General features: G+C 46.3%; 1 pseudogene; it reads right to left on the bottom strand.

Annotated features, from left to right (window-relative positions):
- Window positions 1-2190: 2190 nt before the first annotated feature.
- On the bottom strand, window positions 2191-6481 carry LOC119361750 (annotated as a pseudogene).
- Window positions 6482-9451: the final 2970 nt, after the last annotated feature.

The raw sequence follows: 9451 nt of genomic DNA on the forward strand, positions 1-9451 counted from the left end.
TATCGCTCAAGCTTGGGGGAGACTTAAGTATATGATGCATACATGCCGCAATCATGAGAACTCAAAAGAAATAATTATGCAAAAATATTTATGCTCGGCTTTCTCATAATGATCAGTCCATACTCGATAATTCTTCGACGGATTCCTTTATGAAGAAGCTATTGAATTCAAATGGGGTCTTCTGGAAAGAATTAAACGCAACTTTGAAGATTGGGAAATCGGCAAAAGTAAGATGTCAGGTATAAATCTTTAGCTTGATTGTGTTAAATCTTTCATGGAAACAAATGCTTTTCATAAGTTTAGTACTAAATATGGGCTTGACTCTGAGATGGTAGCTACCTTCTGTGATTTGCTGCTCATGTTGATCTTCCTAAGGAGAAATGATTTAAATTTCATCCACCTATTGAAGAGAATTGTGAGAAACCTATTATAGCTAAAGATGAAAATTAGGGTTCTCTTTAACTGCTACATAGAAATAGCTAAAAATAAATTATTTTTTGTAGGAAAGCTAAAATTAAAATTTGACAAGGCAGTACGGGGATCCTTTATGATTTAGTGTTTTTGCTTTTATTTATATTTTTTGATAATATGGCCAAACTTAGATCAATACATTCGATGTTCTCTTCAACTATTGCAATAATTTTCTCATGCATAAAAATAACAATAGGAACACTACTTATGATTTACTCAAATGTTTTCCGATGGTTTTGAAAAGTTATAAATTTGCACTACACTTGTATTATATTTCCTTTCAGCACAAGCTATGTCTATGGGCCAAATCATCTTTTCAACAGTCATTTGACATCAATTGATGGTAGTGGTTTATATGTACCTAGTTTTGGATTCTTGAAAAAAAATATGTACGTAGTTTAAAATTGTAGTGACATATTTAGTTGAGGGAAATTTGAAGTGCTGTTTGGGAACAAAAGTAAGTTCTTGGTTGTTTGTATGGAAATTTTTCTTGGGGGAAAGCTTCTAAAAGAAGTGTTGGTACAACCACCTTTTGAATCACTATCGACGGGAAAGTCACCTTCAACTAAAAAAATATTCCGCATTTTTTAGAGAAAAAATATTCCGCATTAATGAAACTCTGGTGGGCTTGGGGTACACCCGCATGTTCCTAACCATTAAACCACAGATTGGTTCTCAAACCTTCTTCTGGTTCTAGCAGATCTCTGTCTGGTAGGAAATGTTTCATGTGCACATCCGGGCATTTCCAGCAGGGTTTCCTGCTTGTATTCCAACTCGCCTGTCCTTTTTTCCGTCTGCTGTTTCTTTAAAAGAAACGTATCTCCATTATGCTAAGGGATTAAAAAAAATTAGAAGCAGGTACTAGTGTAATCTCTAATCTCCGAGCCGATTAATTAAGCCACGCAGTGATCAATACTCACGGCCAACCTTAGCTCGTCCGCCAGCTTGCTGTGCTCATCAGTTATCACAATCATGTCCTAGAGACGAGTCACGAGACTGCTGGTGTAGCGTCCTGGGCCTCAGTCCAAGCACGCCAGAGCTTGGGGCACGCCAAGGCATGGGCCACGGGTGAACAAGCCCTGTCCAGGAGTTGGCTCCAGGGGCCAGAGCAGGGAGTCCAAGGACGCGCGAAGATGGTGGCGGAGGAGGGGGCGCGGCGAGACCACACCTGGCGACGAGCGTGTGCGCACCCTGAAGACATGCGAACTGATCTGTAGGATGTTCCTCGAGAAGAAGGAACGAGCGAGCTTGCATGAACGAGTGGACAGGCATGCGTGAGGTGACAGTGGTGTTGAGCCAGTGGACGACGGCGTGGTCCGCCATCACCCACTTAGTGTCGTTGGAGCACTGCACCCCTCGGCGTCGATGTGATCATGGAGACCAAACATGTCGATTGCCGTGTCAAAGTGGCGTCGCCACTGCACGTAGTTGCTGGCCAGGAGGTCGAGAGTGCCATGTGCCGGCGGATGTCGATCGTCTGGAGAACCAATGCGGGGAGAGGAGAGGCAGATGGCGCAGTGGCGGTTGGTGTTACGTCGATATGGGAGTAGCCGCGCTGCCGTCCACAGGGGAGCGAGGAGAGTTGGAGGTGTCATCCATAGCGACAGAAGTGGGATCAGTGACCGGAGCAAAAGGATTGGTGAGGTCGGGGGTATTTGTTACCATGAAGAGGAAGGAGATAGGCTATGAGATTCAACACACATCTGATTAGCTCATCGGCAAGGGGCATATATACAATTTACAGAGACCTGAACCTAGAGATCGTGTGCCACTACTCATCAGGTCGTGCGGCAACGACGCACACATGACGCGTACACTCGTGGACATGCATATTTATATACTGGCTGTACAATAATAAAATATTGTTGCATAAGTAGATAATTCCGTGTTAAGATCAATCAAAAAGTATAACATAGGGTATACTTCATTGGCTATTATTTTCTTTGTCTCCACCTATGATCAAATCTTGGCTCCACCGATGAAAGGATTTTTTGCATAATTATTTCGCAACAGGACAATATACCAGTATCACAAAAATACTTAGCTTTGAAGAATTTATCCATCTAGCACATGCGTGATTTTGGAACTAACAATAGATTATCCTTACGACGCACGGTTAGCCCAAACAGCTCTGTCATATCAATGTCTTTCCTCTCTACCCCTAACGGTAGTTCCCAGTCAAAATGGCACATCAAGTTTGCCAACATAAGCTCGACGGTTGCGATCCCAAGGTTTATTCCAGGGCATATCCTGCGTCCTGCCCCGAACGGCAAGAGCTTGAAATTATTCCCCTTGAAGTTGACATGCACATCACTGCCTTCGTCTATAAATCTTTCAGGTATGAACTCTCCAGGATCCTCCCAGCAGTTAGAATCTCTACCAATGGCCCATACATTAACCAAGACATGCGTCCCAGCAGGAACCATGTGCCCATCGATGTTGCAGTCAGCCATAGCCAGGTGTGGAGCAAGTAAAGGCGCAACAGGATGAAGTCGGAGTGACTCCTTTATGACTGCTCTTAGGTATGCCATCTTGTTAATGTCAGCTTCACTGACAATTGTCTGTCCCCTGGGTACAATACTCCTTACCTCCTCTTGTAGTTTCCCAATCAAGCGGGGTCTCCTCATGAGTTCAGCCAAGGCGAAATCGAGGGTGTTAGATGACGTTTCTGTTGCACCGAAAAATACATCCTGGGGATATCAACTAATTAGGGTACTACAATATATACATATTTGTTTATTTTTAACCATCATATCTAATTTTGAAGGTACTATTTTTACTTACAAGTAGGAGAGCTTTCACGTGCTCTCTTGTGAGACCATACTCCATCTGAACAGACAATAGAATATCTACGAAATTGCCACCCTTGTGATCAATCTTTGACTTATCCTTGCTCTCATGATGATCGATCACCTTGTCTAGCAGATCATCCCATCTATTTCTCACTCTCTCGGACATTGCACGAACTGTCCTCTTAAGCAGTCCTACCCTAGCTAATGTGGGGAAGAACTCCTCCATGTTGAACGCTCCTAGCAGACGTGAGGTTTCTTTAGTGAGGTCCTGGAACAATGTTCCGTCCATTAAGGAAGAATCCTCCTGACACAATGCGGCATGCCAAGCCATATGTGAATGAGTTGAGCAGCCCGCTCATGTCCACCGCACCACCTACTGTGGCAGCCTCATTAATCTTGGCCAACACCATGCTAACCTAAAATGACATGTGTCATAAAGTATGGAAGTAGCTAACATATATGGAATTGTTAGCAGAGGGCAAAATGTAAGTCAATTTTCTTCATTTCCTTTGTGACGTGGCAAGTTTGTGATAACAAAATAGTGAAAAACACCCTATCATAGGAAATCACAGACTAAAAGGGATGTATCTAATGGTAACATATTGATTTAAAACAAAAATATCTGGCTCGCAATAAAAATGTAAGAAATGTGGAATATCCTAATTAGTGGATGTTGTTTATTCAACAATTAACCATTTTATACAGAAGACCATCTTCTAGGCCCTTGCCTCTCTTTCCTAGATTGTTGCCGGTGTTGTGTAGTATGAGGGTCTCCATATATATCTAATGGATTGGGCAATCTATGGCCTTTAATTCCTCTAGCTATAGCTAGAACCTTCCTGTAGTGTGTGGTTGTAACAATTCACCATCTGCGACGGGCTCTCATGCTTTCTGCTCAAACTGTGGCAGTTCTGTTGAACACAAATGCATCTACCCCCTACGGTCCTTATAAACGACACTGTAACATTTGGGTTGATATCCTCTTTACCAACATGTTACCACTATTCAGCATCCCTTTGTATGTATCGATTCTTTTCTTGATACCTGGATTGTAACGAGTAGGTTTGATGCGGGTGTGGTGTGTGCGCGCATGTGCACACATACATGTGTGTGGTCGAGGCACAACCATAAAATGGCGCCTTGCCCAACTCATTTTCGTTTTAGTGAAGAAAAGAAACATTTATGCAGAAAATTGGGAACAAATCAGGACAATAAGGAAAATCATAACAAAGTGTAGTAGGCAAGGATCAAACTCAAAATTCAGACCAACTTCAAGAAGACTTACATAGGTCCACTGCCAATTGGGCTGAATTGGTTTCGAGATTTCTTTTTTCAAGATTTCTTATCGGAGTATATTCATAACCACATGATGTAAGATCATTTTTTCTTACAAATTAAATATGATGGTAATTTTTATCTCACCTGACGCACTCTGTGCCTTGCCTTGCACATCTCTTGGTTTGAGCAATTTTATTTTTCTATTTTTTTTCTCGTCAACTCATAATGTTCACTTTCCCAATCCACATGTTTCTCCATCATCTAAAATAGAAAGACGACTATTCATTATTCAATTTGAAGGCTTCATATTGTACTTACGTTGGGACTGCGGCTCTGGCCCATTGACAATATTGGCTATGATATTAAACGATTTATATCAAACGGGATGGCTACCGAGAAATCATACTCCCTCTGTTCCATAATGTAGTGCATATATATATTTTGAAAACTCAAACCTCAGCAACTTTGACCAGGTTTATGAAGAAAAATATTTACGTCTAGAATGCCAAACATATATTATTAGATTTACCATAATATGTAGTTTCATATTTTATATATTTGATATTGTAGATATAAATAGTTTTCTCTATCAACTTGGTCAAAGTTTGACTTCAAAAAAAATTATATGCAGTACATTATGTAATGGTGGCAGTACGATCCAAGCCTTGCTTAAAAAGCAAGGTTCCTTGTGGGGGAATCGCCCCATTTGGGTTCAAATCCTAGACTTGTGGACACGGGTGCTCGCTTATTTCTAGAATTTATTTCTGATTTACTTCAGCCTTTCCACCGATATTCTTGTAGTGACGTTCTCAATCTCAAGATGGGGACATCTGCACTGGCCTACGCCGCGCATATGGTCATGCCACCAATAAGGTTCCCATCGTCTGTGGCACTCACGCTGTCGTGGGCATCTGGATAGGGAAGATCACCAAGGGAGGCGACTGACTGATGCATCAGTTAAGCATAGGCATTTCGATGGATGTGAACTTGCTATGATTTTTGCTTGCTGGTAGTTTATGCATCATGCAAAGCGTGGATGTTCTAGTAGTGTAAATGAAATCTGGCTTACATTTCTTTTGTTTTTTCCGGGTTGGGTCCCGCTTGTAAGGTGTGGTCAAGGTGACGTGGCACCGCTAACGAAGAAATCCACGTGGTCAAAACTTCTTGACAAAGTTGAAACCGTCGGGAGGGCCGATTACTGAACCGTATGGTTAGTTTGGGGTGTAGTTTGACTGGTTAGAAAGTTCCGGGTGTAATCCTAAAAGAGTGCCAAGTTGATAGATGTTATGTGGACTTTTCTCTTCAAAGACCTACGAGTTCAGTTTCTCGAAGGAACTTAAAGAGATAAGATTTGCATGTGTGTTCATAAAAATGAGCATGCGTGTGTATTGTAAGCATCTGCGTCCATATTGTATTCTGAAAAACAAACTAGTAAATCGTTAAAAGCTTACCTCCTCCATGGCGACGGTGCGGAAAGACTGCACCTTTTTAACACTCAATACGTGGTTCATGAGGAGCTTCTTTGCCCGCCGCCAGTGCTCACCATATGGCGCAAAGGCGACTTCGGATGAGCCATACAAGATGATGTCGGATGCCACTGAGTGGGGCCGCGATGCCAAGGCGTGGTCATGCGTGCGCAGCACCGCCTCTGCGGCACGCGGCGATGACACCACGAGCGCCTGCAGGGCGCCGAGACGGAGGAGCATGAGGCCGTCGCAGCCGTACCTTGCAGCGAGGGCGCGGAGGGAGACGTGCGGGAGAGAGCCGAGAAGGTGCAGGTGCCCGATGATGGGCAGTGCCGGTGGAGAAGGCGGGAGGCGGTTCTCTCGCTGCTCCTCTTTTCCTGTTTTCCCATTCACAGTGAACCAATAATAATGCACAAACAAGAGGAAGAGCGAGAAAAGGAACAGAAACCATGCCCGCGGAAGCATCTCTAGCATCTCTACCATGGGAAATTATTGTCGGAAAAGCAGCGCTTTGTGGAGAGCTGCCGGAAATGGTTCTTCTTAACCAGCTTAGTTTATCATCACAAGCTCGATCAGCTGCTTATAAGCTAGCCAGGCAGAGTAAAAACGACAAAACTAAGCTCCGTGGTGCACAGCACTTGGAGCAATAAGTTAGGTGCAACATACTCCTTCCTTCCCATAATACAAGAACGTTTTTCACACTGGTGTAATGTTAAAAACGTTCTTATATTTTAGGACAAAGGAAGTAGCTTTCATTCCTAAGAAACTGACAGGGCGGTCTTTGACTCTTACCTACGCCCTCACAAAAAATGTGAAAAACACCAACATTATGGGCAAGACAACAGCAACCCAGTCTTTGGTAGACTCGATGGGACTTTTTTCTCCAGGCAATAGCCAACGGAGGCAAAACCTGGAGTAGTTATCACTAGCGATTTCATCACAGATATGATGGTCCCTTAAATAGGTTTTTGGTAGTTTGTTTTAGGAAGCATTGAACCCTTTATCTCAGGTTGAGTTATATATTTTTATGAAAAAGGGTTTTTCCCCGCTTTAGATTATAAAGCAACATCCAACCAATACAACCATCTTGCTGGGGCCGCAGCACAAACAAGCCCAAAAGAAAAAGGAGAGAAAGAAAAAAGAAATAAATGCCGATGCCGTCAGCTCAACTAAGCAAAGATGGCCGACATCCGCTGCACCATCCGGAGAAGTACCACCGCCCGCCAATCACTCGGAAGCCTCGCGTACCAAGCAACATATTCATGAAGAAATGCGACGACGACGGCGCTGCTGCCCAGACAAGTCTTGGGGTTTCCTCCGGTACGCGGATGACAGTGGGGAAGGGGTATCATCGCCGCCCCTCGGGTCCGGCAACGCCCACGGTCGCAGCCACACCGGTGGCGAACAAGCCGCCAGAGATTTCTCCCGCCCCGAAACCACCGCCATCACCCCAGATAAACGGAAGCGCACCGCCCAACAGGCCGCCCACCAGCCTGTGCCACCACGGGTAACGCACCATCTTCATCGTCTCAATGAGGCCACCAACACGAGACCTGGAGGTAGGACGAGAAGATACCGGGCTCGGTGGCAACCGCAACGCAGCCGACAGGAGGGAACAACCTCCACCGCCGCCGCGGAGCCAACCGGACATAGCGATAGGGACTTGCCAGGCCACCATCGGCCTGGCCGGACCCCAACAGATCCAGACAGTCCCTGCAGCCACGCTGCAGCATGCCGGCCGCCGAAGCCATCACCATCGCATCCACGGCCGCCTCGCCTCACCTTCAGGGAGCTACGTCGTCGCGCCCCGGCCCGTAGGCGCGCCCCAGCCCAGATGGGGCCCTAAAGGGACCAGATCTGGGCCGATCAGGTGCCCGCCGGACAGCCGCCCCGCATCCAACGGCCACGCCGCCGCGTCATATATTTATACTCTGATCAAAACCTTAGGTACGTTAAATGGAAAGGTTTACAATTCTTGGAAATCTAGCTGGGTACAGCTAATACCCTAACCGACTCAAAGATTACATAACCCTTGTTACAATTAAATTCTAACGGCCTCCTTAATCACAACTTCGGTAAGCTGGGGTTACATTCAAATTTCCCTAATGTCTTGACTAGTAATGCCTTCATTAAGCCTTCCTCAACTTGATCTTGTTGGGGAACGTTGCAGAAAATTAAAATTTTTCCTACGGTTTCACCAAGATCCATCTATGAGTTCATCTAAGCAACGAGTCATGGGAGAGAGATTGCATCTACATACCACTTTGTAGATCCCGCGGAAGCGTTCAAAAGAACGGGGTTGAAGTAGTCGTTCTCGTCGTGATCCTATCACCGGAGATCCTAGCGCCGAACGGACGGCACCTCCGCGTTCAACACACGTACGGTCAGCGTAACGTCTCCTCCATCTTGATCCAGCAAGGGGGAAGGAGAGGTTGATGATGATGGCTCCAGCAGCAGCACTCCGGCAGGGCTTCGCCAAGCACGTGACGGAGGAGGAAGAGGTGTAGCAGGGGGAGGGGGCGCCAGGACTTCAGGGTGCGGCTGCCCCCTTCCCCCCTCCCTTTATATAGGCCCCCAGAGGGGGCGCCGTCCCTGGGAGATCTAATCTCCCAAGGGGGCGGCGGCCAAGGGGGTGGAGTGCCCCCCAAGGCAAGTGGGCCCCCCCCACCCTAGGGTTTCAACCCTAGGCGCAGGGGGTGGGCCTAGGGGGGCGCACCAGCCCACTAAGGGCTGGTTCCCCTCCCCACTTCGGCCCTTGGAGCCCTCCGGGATGGGTGGCCCCACCCGGTGGACCCCCGGGACCCTTCCGGTGGTCCCGGTACAATACCGGGTGACCCCGAAACTTTCCCGATGGCCGAAATACCACTTCCTATATAGTTTTCTTTACCTCCGGACCATTCCGGAACTCCTCGTGACGTCCGGGATCTCATCCGGGACTCCGAACAACATTCGGTATGCTGCATACTCATATTCATACAACCCTAGCGTCACCGAACCTTAAGTGTGTAGACCCTACGGGTTCGGGAGACACGTAGACATGACCGAGACGGCTCTCGGGCAATAACCAACAGCGGGATCTGGATACCCATGTTGGTTCCCACATGCTCCTCGATGATCTCATCGGATGAACCACGATGTCGAGGATTCGAACAACCCCGTATACAATTCCCTTTGTCAATCGGTACGTTACATGCCCGAGACTCGATCGTCGGTATCCCAATACCTCGTTCAGTCTCGTTACCGGCAAGTCACTTTACTCGTACCGTAATGCATGATCCCGTGACCAAACACTTGGTCACTTTGAGCTCATTATGATGATGCATTACCGAGTGGGCCCAGAGATACCTCTTCGTCATACGGAGTGACAAATCCCAGTCTCGATCCGTGTCAACCCAACAGACACTTTCGGAGATACCTGTAGTGCACCTTTATAGTCACCCAGTT

Source organism: Triticum dicoccoides, chromosome 2B, assembly GCF_002162155.2.
Source record: "Triticum dicoccoides isolate Atlit2015 ecotype Zavitan chromosome 2B, WEW_v2.0, whole genome shotgun sequence".
Lineage (NCBI taxonomy): Eukaryota > Viridiplantae > Streptophyta > Magnoliopsida > Poales > Poaceae > Triticum > Triticum dicoccoides.